This window comes from Diabrotica virgifera, chromosome 5 (genome assembly GCF_917563875.1).
Source record: "Diabrotica virgifera virgifera chromosome 5, PGI_DIABVI_V3a".
Taxonomy (NCBI): Eukaryota; Metazoa; Arthropoda; class Insecta; order Coleoptera; family Chrysomelidae; genus Diabrotica; species Diabrotica virgifera.
The window spans coordinates 134,699,700-134,712,036 of record NC_065447.1 but is presented as its reverse complement, the minus strand read 5'-3'; the positions used below and the strand labels follow the sequence as shown (position 1 = coordinate 134,712,036).

General features: G+C 35.5%; 1 protein-coding gene across 1 annotated transcript in view; it reads left to right on the top strand.

The window, feature by feature from the left end:
- Positions 1-12,337, top strand: part of LOC126884422 (E3 ubiquitin-protein ligase TRIM71) — a 254,659-nt gene that overhangs the window by 81,823 nt on the left and 160,499 nt on the right. The window lies entirely within an intron of this gene.

Below are 12,337 nucleotides of genomic sequence, written 5' to 3'. Positions count from 1 at the left end.
GTACCTACTGTAATTTTATAGTAGATAAATAATTTCCTTGAATGCCTTTTAGTAAAATCTACCCGAAACAACCATTTCAGTTTTGGTGAGGAAAATACCTGTCGGATTATGACATACCCTTCCAAACTCAGGTATAAGATTATTTTGGTGAGGAAATTACACCCGCCGAAATAATTTTGTCTGTTTGTGGATGGAAATTCCCAGTACTATTTTATTAGGAACTTTTGTATTTACCTAAACAGGAGATTAACCTTCATCTGGTGGGTGGTCACAATAGGTTCTTAAAATCCTATAATAAAATGTCGGTAAAAGTGTAGTACAAGAGAAATGTTTGTCACTATGTATTTATAGTATGATTACAATTCACAAAAACAGTTGGCCGAAAAATATGGTGTAAAAACTCAAATTTATCAAAGGATATAAAAAAATAAAAGTGGGTTGAAAAAAATTCTTTAAAAAAGCTTCATCAATATGTTTTTTCCGTAGTATAGTTTTGTTTTATATTAGGATATTAAAGTAGTTTTAGTAGTCTCCGACGTTTCCGTTTATGTATAGAATTATATTTGCTTTTATTAACAAAATAAACAAAGTTCCAATTATCTTTTATGTATTTGTGGACTATAAAACTGGAAATACCAGCCACCTTTCTATATCGGGCAATAGTTGCTTCATTTTTAGTGGCCGTTACTGACGGGTTTTATTGTATTTCAATGATCAATTTTTAAAATTCTTATTTTTTTTTATTTAAGTTGGAGTTGTACCTACGTTATTTTATGTTTTCATGACTCATAAATAAATATGTTCAGAGAGGCAGAGATAATTATTACAGTCGGAAAAATGAAAGAATACCCATGAACGGATCACATTGTCTTTTTCTATAACGAAACGTTTGTTATTTATAGAAAAAGACAGCAAATACAAAATAAGTGATTGATGTGATCGTTCATGGGTATTCTTTCATTTTTCCGACTGTATGTACCTTCTTACCTTTTTTCGGGTTCTATATTCAGATGTACTCGAAATAAGTACCCGAGAAATTCGGGTAATTGTACCTTGAGTATGTTACTCTGAGTACTTTTCTGGAGCAATGTACTCGGTACTCTGTACTCGTTCCTCAAATATGAAAAGTACCCGGTACTCTGTACTCGAGTACAATTTATCAGTACCCGGCCCAGCTCTGGTATGTATATATAAATAGTGTAGAAGGCACGCAACGCGTATATAATAATGGTATAACACCTATTTTTGGATGGGGATAAAGAATTAATTTGGCGACCGTCATCGTTTAGTCGAAATAAATTTTGTATGTATATGTATTATCCTCTTCTTCGACCTGTTTACATCCACCCCTGGACAATGGCCTCCTTATGAGTTCTCCATTCTTCTCTGTTTTGTGCTGTTTGGTGCCAGTTTCTCCCCATTTTTGCTTTGATGTTCTCTAGCCATCGGTTTTGTGGTGTTCCTCTACTACGACTGTGCTCGCGTGGTCTCCAGACTCCAGTGTACAATGTTTCTCGTCCACATTTCGATGTTTTGTCATGCAACGTGTCCTACCCAGGTCCGTTTCATTTGCATTTCAATTCTTCCAATTAAATATTCCACTTTCGTCCTGCTTCGCACGTCCTCATTTTGTATATGTTCCCTCAGAGATACCCCTAACATAGCTCGTTTGATCGCCCTTTGTATTGTTCTCAATCTATTGGCTGATATCTCTGTAAGTGTCATCGTCTCCATTCTATAGGTCATAATTGGTAAATAGAATACAACTGTTGAATACCGTTTTCTTTAGTTTTATTGGTATCTTTTTGTTCTTCAACACATCACTGAGTCTTGCTACTGCTCCCAGGTCATTCGGATTCTTCTAGTTATTTCTGCCGTTTGATTCTCTTTTCCTAGTTTGATCGTGTGACCTAGGTATATATACTTTTAGACACTTTCGATATCACTTCCATCAAGTCGATTATGATATATTGATTTGTCATCACTTTTGTTTTATTTGTTTTTGTCCTTTGTCTAACTTCTCTCCGTTCTTGACCTTCTGATACATTTATTTGCATAGTTGCATTGTCGTATATGTATTAGAGAAGTTATTGGAATTTTTCCATTGATTTTATATTAGAGGAGTATTCTATATCTAGAATCAATCCTTGCGTTATTCATTCCTTCTAATACGGCCCAGAGTTCTATGGAATCGAATGTCTTATTGTAATACACAAATGGCAAATAAAGAGGTTTATTGTATTCGTTGCACTTTTCGAAAGTGTCGTTATTGTCTGTAGGTGTTCTATGGTACTATCTCAACAGGCTGGTAACTATCGAATTTATTTGATAGCCTGTTAGTAATTATTTTGGTAAGCATTCTGTACGGATGTGGCAACAGGCTTATTGGTTTGAAATTTTCGCGTTTGTTGTACCTACATATTAGGTGTATGTAGGTATATATGTTACAGTTCAAGTTGATTCTCAGTTAGAGTTGACTCCAACTAGTTGGAGTCAACTCCAACTGAAACGAGCAGTAAAAGTTGATTTTACAAATTTAAATCAACTTTTACTAGTTGGAGTTGACTCTTCCTGGATCGATTCAGTAAATGTTGATTATACGAGAATCTCAAGTGCATTTTTAATGAGTGTACGTCTCTTTGTTTTGACCGTTTCAACTACTTATTAGTATAGTCTGTAACGTCGCCCCCGTTAGGTAAATTATTCTGATCCGATTTTTTGCACAAACTTACTCAAAGAAATACATCCGTATAACAATCCTTATAACAAATACACAGGGTGTCACGCGGTACCGCGGTCGAAAAATTGTTTAACCAATTTCAGTAAAGTCAGTCAGTAAAGTGACACTTTATCGAACGAGTCTGATATTACGAGCAGAGGAACAGACGCGTTCGATAAAGAGTATTGAGGTGGTGCGTACAAAATTGTATCGTCAATCATAAAAAAAATTAACACTTACTTACAACTTTGAGAAATTTTTTTTAATTTTAGACGAAATAAAAAATTCGTATGACAGTAATGACAGTAATCACATATGACTTTTGCATGATGGCCGGTTTTGATGTTTAATCGATAGTTTTATCAATATTGTATACCTACCTAATTACTAAATCTGTAAAGTTTTGATTTATTTTGTATGAATATAATTGCGAAACACTACAGAATTTTACTTTTTGACATAAATTTTATCAATAATAAGATAAATTTTGTACAATATTTTTAATAATTAAAGTAAATAAATTTTAATTTCACTCAAATAAATAATCGATTGCTGCCATTGACCACTTACATTATCTCGGTTAATTTGATTAATTATCGCGGCAGGTAAAGTAACATTATTCTTTCAATACAACAAAGTGTTACTTTACTGTCGAAAATGAGGGCAAATGAGTACAATAATGAATGATTTTAGTGACGTTTGGCGATAAACAAAGATTTTACACAAATTCACAAAAATACACACACCGGCAAAATTAGCCGAACACCTTAAAAATGGGACATGTTTGATGTCTCGAGTTTCCTAAACTACTGATCCGATTTGGATGATTCTTTTAGTATGTTATAGCCTTATTATTTAAGAATATCGTTGTAATAATATTCTTGCTAGACAGGTAAATATCATTTTATACCGGGTGTACAAATCATGCTGTGTTTTTTCTTAAAGTTTGGAACACCCTGTGGAATATTCTAGCACATGTAAAATATTAAAATTAACACTCGATTGTAGATTTAGGCTTTCTTAACATTTTTCTTGATTCATTTACTTTTGTGTGATAATAAAAAAGTTATGTACGTTAACAACTATCCATGTTTTTCATCAATAAATCCTCATAGTAGGGGAGGAAAGTATACTAAATTTGTAGTTACTCGAGCTTTATGGGAACCTATTGGATTGTGAAGAGTATGTGCTAAAATCAGAAAAAGGTTAAGTTAAATTTTCCATAAAGTGGGGGACTTTTCATTTTTTAATTTAATTTTTCATTTGAAACAATCATTTTTCTCCGATTATAGCGCTATCTATCCATAATTAGAAAAAATGTGTCGAATAAAAGTTGCTTATTTTTACGTGAAGAATCCAAATCTGCAATAAAAATTGGGGGCTCCTATTTGGGATTTTAAATTAAATCCCCCACCCCACCTCCGTGGGGGTTCGTGACATCCCACGGAGAGGGGAGGGGGTAAATTAAAAAATTTAAATACGAACCCTGCGATATTTCGCGAAATGAACATCAGATCGTAAAACTGCAAAATACACTTATTCAATATTTTTCAAAAATCTACCGAATGTCACCAAACACGATCCCGACGGAGGTGGGCTGGGGGGTTACTTTAAAATCTTAAATAGGAGACATCTGTACAAACTGCAAATTTAGCATACTTTCCTCCCCTACTATGAGGATTTATTGATAAAAAACATGGCTAGTTGTTAAATCACATAACTTTTTTATTTTCCAACATAAGCAAATGAATCAAAAAAGAAAATGTTAAGAAAGCCTACAATCGAGTTTTAATTTTAAAATATTATATATACTAGAATATTCCACAGGGTGTTCCAAACTTTAAGAAAAAAATACAGTATGATTGTAACATCCGGTATAAAATGACATGTACCTGTCTAGCAACAATATTATTACACCGATATTCTTAACTAATAAGGCTATAACTTACTAAAAGAATCACTTAAATCGGACAACAGGTTTAGGAAATTCGAGACATCAAACATGTCCCATTTTTAAGGTGTTCGGCTAATGTTGCCGGTGTGTGTAATTTTTTCAATTCGTACAAATTTTTTTAGATCCGTTGGGCCTTTTTTTCTCTAAAATTGACTGTTGTCAAGTTATTAGCTAGTTAAAATTTGAAAAACGCCAAAATAACCATTTTCGAGGTTAAATAACTCGGTTAAAGATAATTATTGTGAAAGTCGAGCGAGCGGCCGTGGAGTAACGGCATAATCGCTGGCCTCATACGCCAGTGCACGTGGGTTCGAGCCCTGCTAAAGACAAACCATTTTCATTTCCAATAATGACACGAGCCGTCTCACCGTGCCTCGGAGAGCACGTTAAGCCGTCGGTCCCCCTGGGCTAGTGTACATCGACACTAGTTACTTGAAACAGGGTTAAAGATGTAATTGGCGCCGGAACTGTCCGAAAGGCAAAAATGCCATACGATATTATATATTATGAAAGTCAGAAACTAAAAAAATCAAAGATTAAAGCTACCTCTATAAGATCCTGAAGAACTTTTTGTCATTATTTCATTAATAAGATATTATTTTTAATTATCAACAAAGAGTGCTAACCGTGTATTGAGGGGGGCCGTCAATGTGAGTGCGAGTGAGATTCGCCATTGGACGGCTGGAATGGTGCATCTCTTTAGCACTCACCATTGACGGCCGCCTAATACGCACTTAGCGCTCATTGTTAATAATTAAAGATAAAGCTTAGTAATTAAATAGTGACAAAAATTTCTGCTGGATCTTGTAGAGGGGGCTATAAACTTTGATTTGGTCACTTTCTGACTTTCATAATAATGAATTTTAACCGAGTTATTAAGCCTTGAAAATGGCTATTTTCGCATTTTTCAAATTTTAAATCGCGTATAACTCGACAACAATCAATTTTAGAGAACAATCACAAAATACCTTTTTTTGCTCAGAATAACCCAAATGATCTAAAAAAAATGTTCGAAGTGAAAAAATTATTTTTGGGAATTTGTCTAAAAAGTATTGTTTAAACAATTTATCGATCAAGGTACTGCCTGGCACCCAGTAGATTTGTTATAAGGACCTCTTTTTGAGTAAGTTTGTGCAAAAAATTCGAATCGGAGTAATTTACCTAACGGGGGCGACGATAATGCCTAGACTAATTTGAACATATTCAGTAACATTTAATTTCTAGAATCGGATGTTTGTGTGAATCAGAATCTACTTTTACTAAATGGTATTGGGAAGAGTATACTTTTCCTAGTTGGAGTCTACTTTTACTAGTAAATGTTGAATCTAAATCTTCATTTTATATTTATAATCAACTTTTACTGAAACAAGCCGTTAAGGATCGTTTAAACACAGCGATATATCAAACAACTTATCAAGGTCAATCGAGTTGTTGCAACTTATCACTGTGTGTAAACGGTGCATCGCACAACTTATCAAAGTTGGAGTTGGGTTGAAGGTGGTATCGCATTGAATCGCAGCGTCTAAACAGCGTTTCAACTTGTCATCACAACTAGTTGCTGTGACTTATCGTTGTGTTTAAACGACGCTTTAGAGTTGACTCCAACTAGTTGGAGTCAACTTCAACTGGATAATCAACTTGAACTGTAACATATATAAATAGAAAAGAACGCACGCTACACGTGTATAATATTATAGAACTTCTTTTTGTATTGAGAAATAGCATTGAATTCGCAACCGTCATCGCTACGGCGAGATATTAGTAATTTATAGAGCTCGGGAAATATGCACTTAAAAAACCCTAAAATATGCATGCAAATATGCACAAAAAACAGTTGAAATATGCACTAAAATATGCTTTTATGCATTTAATGCATATAAATAAAAACGCAGTAATCCTTGTTTTTAAGGTATTTAATTATTTATTTTATGCCAATGGCCTTAGCTGTCGAGGCATTTAAGATAAATAAAAAACGATATTTTTTTATTTTATGCTAAAAATATTTACTGAAATTTCTATTATTTACATCATTATATATTCATTTATTCTTTATATTTACCATCATCATTCTTTATTATATTATTATTACAATTAAAACTATACATTATTAAATGTTTTTCTAAATTTTCCACAGAAAAACTGAGCCATTAATCTGATAATAATTGTTTATACACGGAAAAACTTATTTCTACTTCACATGAAGTTAAAGGAACAAACTTAAAATATTGTATAATTGAGGGTTCTACCTATAAAATTAAATTATCTTCACATTTCCCCATCTTAATAACACTTGTACAATAAATATATTATACACGGCTCACTAAAATAATTAGTTACGCCCCTGTACTACTGATTACTTAAAATTCAAGTAGTATTTATGTAACCTTTCTGGAAACTCCAGGTTATTGTTGAGACTCGCATTTGAACCCCTCGCCGGGGCAGATCGTCAAAAGCTTCCTAACGAGAATCATCTCTAATCTATCGACGCTCCCGCTATTCGTAAAAAGGCCGCATTTTACCGGTTTTTTTTGCTATCGTTTTATACCGCTCAGATAATTCAATCTGCTCAGTATTATCGACGATGATTTATTTAGCGTATTAGTGAGTGCCTTACAAATGAACCAAATGGATTATGGAATTCAATCAGAGCTCTGATGTGACACGTCATCAAGGAATAAAACTGTAAGTACTCTACATGTATGTGAACATAACTTATTAGTCGTGATACTGTATGCACTTTGAACCATATACCTCTCGTAGCAAATATTCTTTGTGCCATTTATGCAGATAATACTTTAAATTACATATGAAAAATCGTTATCTACTCTTAACCAGCTTACCTATGGGAATATACTCTATAACCGTACAATAAGTATAGGTTACTATTGTTAAGGATACTTTACGTATTGCCTAAACATTTCTGTTCCATCGAGCCGTATCATATTAATTATTTATTAATTAAATCCTCAAGGTCCTTCGTATTTGCATATTTTGATAATCTCTATTCTGAGAATAACGGTTTTTCATTTATAGTGTCTTTCTGTTGCATTTGGAAATTTCCAAGCCACGCCGCCCCGGCACAAAAATAAAATATTCCTCTCTTTCTGCACTCAAATTCTCAGTATTTAACCCAGCACGTCTCTACAATAGCTGGTAGGTTGTTAAGCCCGGTCTACACGTGCAATTTCAGAAACTACTTGCTTTGTTCAAATAAAGGAGTCGTTTTGTTTGTATGAAAAAATATTTGCATATATTACATTATTTTATTTTCGTAAATATATTTTTCTGTTTATAGTATACAAAAAGTGTACTCATTTCTTGGCTGATAGTACGGGTGTTATAATTTTAACATTGTTTGTTCAACCTTTTGATTTAAATTAAATTTATAATTTTGAATCCGATTAAGCCTGGTTCACAGGTTACAAAAATTATTAAAAATAATTTTGTTTTCTTGCATAAATTGTAAGTTTTTGCTACATTTAGCTTCGCTTAAGCTCATTTTACACTTCTAGAAAACTATAGAAAATAAATAATTGTTTTTTCCTTCAATTTAATTAATTTAAATACTTGTTAAGGGTGTCTCACACTTGCTGAAAAATACCCATTTTGGAAAATTGCATATATTTTGAAATTTTATAGTTTTGCATTTCATATACTAATCTGCGCTCATACAGGGTGATACTATTAAGCCAATCTCACACTATTAAACGTGTAATATATAATATATTGTACATATTCTCTCATTTTCGCATCGATTTATAGGTTTAGACATTTGCAAATAATCTATCTAATCTCACATTCTCGCAACATGGCTGACCGATCAAAATATAACCGACAGAGGCTCACCGCAAAACTTGATATAACCAAGTTGGCTGATTCGGTTCCCACAACTCTTAATTCTCTAAACAAATATAAAATTCGTGAAATAATTTCACAACTCAAACATTCTTACGGACTTTTCCGCGATGCTCAAAATGTGCTGGAGACGATCCCCGAGGAACCTACCCCCTCTACTGATTCCTCTGTGGTTTTTGATAAATATTTGGATACAATTTCTCTATTGGAAGAAAGGTTAGAGGTCATTGAAAGTTCTAATGTGACTGCTACCCCCTCCCTCCAATTTGACCCTAATTCTTCTCTAACCTCACAGTCTATGGCTAGGCAACGAACAGTAAACCTCCCTCGTATTCAGTTAAAACCATTTAGTGGCTTAGTTACTGAATACAATTCATTCATTGAGACCTTTGATACAATAATAGGATCTGATACTACATTAAGTGATCTGGAAAAACTCATTTACCTCAAAAGTTTTCTAACTTCCGAGCCTTTGACGCTTCTCGAGCATATCCCACTCACAGGTGACAATTACAAAATAGCCCGGGATAACCTGACACAAAGGTACGCCAACTCTAAATCGCTTATCAAAACTCTCATCTCTCAAATTCTTGATGCGCCTCCTATTTCTGGAAACGCAAATCACTTACAATTAAGAAATTTTCATACGGTCATGTCAAATAATTTCAAGGCCCTATTGAACTTGAATAGGCCCCCTTCAGATCTCTTGCATTTACTTCTCATACATATCGCTACTCAGAAACTCGACGCACCTACCATTAGGGCTCTTGAGTTCCAATCCGGTGGTAGCCAAGCTACCCCTGATTTTGTCCATTTTCTAGGGGAAATCGAGACACGCGTTGTTCATCTTGAGAATATTCAATCTCAATCAAAACCAAAATCGACTACTACTTCCAGACACTCTTTACACCTAGCCTCAGACACTTCTACCAGTAACCTTTCGCCTCGCTTAGGTCCTAAGAAATGTTCCTATTGCAACGACTCTCACTCGATCTACTCTTGTCCTCAGTTCAAGCAGTTGAATTCTAAAGAACGTTTTAGTTTTGTCAAACAAAATAAATTTTGTATTAATTGTCTTGGGTCTCACATGCTCGATCAGTGTAAATCCAAATTCTCTTGCATAGTTTGTAAATCTCGTCATCACACGTTGCTCCATTTCGACAAAACGGGTCATAGTAACCCTTCCGCGGCTGTTGGCCAACACAACTCAAATAATCATAATAAAACCGCTATCTCAAATAACTCCCATACACAGGGTAATTCACAACAGGGGCCCTCACATGTTAGAGCTCCTGAAACGGAAGTTAATCTTCAAAATTCGACTCCACATTCAATGGCTCTATCTGCAGCCTCGCTTGATAATCATTTGGTGTTATTAAGCACACTCCAGGTCTATCTTGTCGCTCCTAGCGGCAAGAGGGTCTTCGCAAAGGCACTTTTAGACTCGGCCTCACAGGTTTCATTTATTAGTGCTGACCTCGTAAAGGAACTGTCACTCACCACTAGAGATGGAAAATTACGGATCAATGGAATTAACTCCACCTCATCCTCGTCTCAATCTATTGTAGATACAACAATTTTCGCTGTCGCTAACGACGTTCCTTTTGACATCTCGTGCTCTGTACTCCCAAAGATAACAAATCCGCTTCCTCAAATTTCTATTTCGGCGAGCAAACTAAACATACCCTCAGAGATACCATTAGGTGATCCGATGTTCCATGTAACATCCCCAATTGGTATCCTGCTCGGTGCAGACCTGTATAACGATATCATTCAACCTGAAATAATTCGTTTGGGAAAAGGTCTTCCCGTTCTTCAACGCACTCTACTCGGGTACACGATATCAGGGTCAGTTCCAGACTTTGCTCTTAAGTCGAAAAATACTAAAAAGGCTTTGGAATTTTATTCAAACTCTCTCGTTACTTGTTGTTCTCATAACACTCCTTCCGCCGTAAATGAGCCGGTAGTGTCCAACGAGGAACTATCCGATCATTTACAAAAATTCTGGGAGCTGGAAGAAGCCGCTCCTCAGAACACCGATCTCATTAATGATCACCCCGCTGAAATTAATTTTGTAAAACATGTTAATGTTCTCCCCAATGGACGATATGAGTCCACACTCAATCTCAAACTCCCTATCGAAGATATAGACATGGGAAATTCGTTTCTCTCGGCAAAAAGACGTTTTCTCAGTCTCGAGAAACGTTTTCAACTCAACCCTGATTTATTGGAAAAATATCAGGACATTATATCGGAATATCTCAATAACGGACAAATAATTCAAGTGCCGTTAAAAATGCTAAATGACTCAGGTAAACCTAATTACTTTCTCCCTCACTTTCCCGTTTTCAAATCCAACTCTACTACTTCCACTCGTATAGTTTTCGATCCAAACAATAAATCGTCTACGGGAATCTCCCTCAGTGACGTCATAGACAAAGGTTATGTCGTCCAACATGAACTTTTTGACATTCTCGCTAAGTTTCGTCAGTTTAAATTCGCACTAGTAGGCGACATCAAGGCTATGTTCCTACAAATCGCCATTTGTCCCACTGAAACATTTCTGTTAAATTTTCTCTTTAGGGACAATATTCAGCAGCCTTTACGGTGCTATCAATTTCAAAGATTACCCTTCGGGCTCCCAAGTAGCCCATTTATCGCTCAAAGAGTTATCAAGCACATCGCTGACAACAACAAACATACCCACGAACTTGCTACTAGTGTTCTGCAAGAATCTATCTATATGGATGACCTGATCAGCGGTGCTGACAGTCTTCATGAATTAAGTTGTCTTTTCGAACAATTAACTTCTTTGCTAGAAACCCATGGTTTCCTCCTCCACAAGTGGAACTGCAGTTCTTCAGAATTTCTGTCTCAACACAATTTAAATCCCGTCTCTGAAGTCAGTCTTAACTTCACGGGATCTGATAAAGTCTTAGGCATATTCTGGGATTCAGAACGCGACCACTTTTCGTTTAAAACTCCTATCTTCAAATTGGCTAATGTTGTTACTAAACGTACTATTCTCTCCTACATTGCTACTTTGTATGACCCGCTAGGATGGTTATCCCCTGTCCTTGTGAACGCTAAGCTCTTGATACAGGAAATATGGTCCCAGAAACTGGACTGGGATCAACCCATTGACTCACCCATCATTATGAAAAATTGGCAAAACCTCTTATCGACATTCAAAACTATAGAAGAGGTCAAGGTACCTCGATGCTTACTTTTACAAAAGAAAGTTGTTGATGTTCAATTAATTATTTTCACCTCTATCGAATTATAGGAAATTCCCACTTCACCTTTGAAGTGTTTAACACAGTATTATGCCAAATCGAGGCTATTCTAAATTCGAGACCCATCACTAGGATGTCGTCTGACGCTAATGACTTCGCTTTCCTATCTCCAGCTCACTTCTTAGTTCAAAGAAGTTTAACCGCGCCCCCTGAACCAAGTGTTTCAGAGATACCTGAAAATAGGTTGAATCTTTTTCAGCGTATTAGTAAAATTCAACAGCAATTTTGGAAATTGTGGAAAAAAGACTATCTTTGCCTCCTGCAGCAAAGAAATAAATGGACCGACCCTACTGACCCTGTCAAGATCGGGGATTTGGTTCTGTTGAAGGAGGATGGTACTCCTCCACTCTTATGGCCAACTGCCAGGGTAATAGATGTATTGCCTGGTAAGGATGGTCTAGTTCGTACTGTCAAGATTCACACTACTCACGGTGATTTTCTTCGTGGTATTACGAAAATCGCTGTGATTCCCCTGGAAGATTAAAATCTATCCCTAGGGGGAAAACTTATCGT